The sequence below is a fragment of the Crocodylus siamensis genome, chromosome 3 (genome assembly GCF_052110815.1).
Source record: "Crocodylus siamensis isolate JL-2025a chromosome 3, ASM5211081v1, whole genome shotgun sequence".
Taxonomy (NCBI): Eukaryota; Metazoa; Chordata; order Crocodylia; family Crocodylidae; genus Crocodylus; species Crocodylus siamensis.
The window spans coordinates 227987772-227988419 of record NC_143397.1 but is presented as its reverse complement, the minus strand read 5'-3'; the positions used below and the strand labels follow the sequence as shown (position 1 = coordinate 227988419).

General features: G+C 45.5%; 1 pseudogene; it reads right to left on the bottom strand.

Moving 5' to 3' along the window:
- Window positions 1-239: 239 nt before the first annotated feature.
- Window positions 240-365, bottom strand: LOC149869538 (U2 spliceosomal RNA; annotated as a pseudogene).
- Window positions 366-648: the final 283 nt, after the last annotated feature.

Below are 648 nucleotides of genomic sequence, written 5' to 3'. Positions count from 1 at the left end.
CCCCTCAATTTATTTGCATAAAAGTAAACCACATTAAATACACTGTCCATCATTAAAGTGCTGCCAAAAACAGTATGTGCTCAGTAAATGGAAACCAACTATGAAGTTGATTAAATGCAGCCAATGCTGAACATGGCTATAAAACACGTGGCCCATATTAGGCAAACATATTGAAGGACCCTTTTTTTTAGCCCTTAAAAAGGTGTGTGGGGGGGGGGAGGTTGGTGTTCCCTCCACAGGGAACTGGCACCGGGCCTGAAGGTAGTGCAATTCCAGGCCAGCACAAGAAGGGCCAGAGCCAGCACTGATGCACTCCCCTTGGTGCAAAGAAATGCTTGACCTTAGCCAAAAGGCTGAGATGCAAATGGAAACCTACCAGAATTTTTTTTTTTAAGAAAAATGTTTCATGTCCCAGGTCAAATTAGCCAGGTCAGCTCCAAATCCTTTGAATCATTCAAGAACCATCAGAAGCCCTACTATTGGCAAGCATCCTCCACCCCAGACTTTTCAGCTTGAAGCTTCAGATACTTCCACTCTTTTGGCAGGCATCCTACATGTAGGCCCAACCCCGCAGACTTGGGGTTCAGATGCTCTCAGCCATAAAGCCTCAGGAGCAAGATAGGGAGGAATCTCCCAAAGTCATTGTGT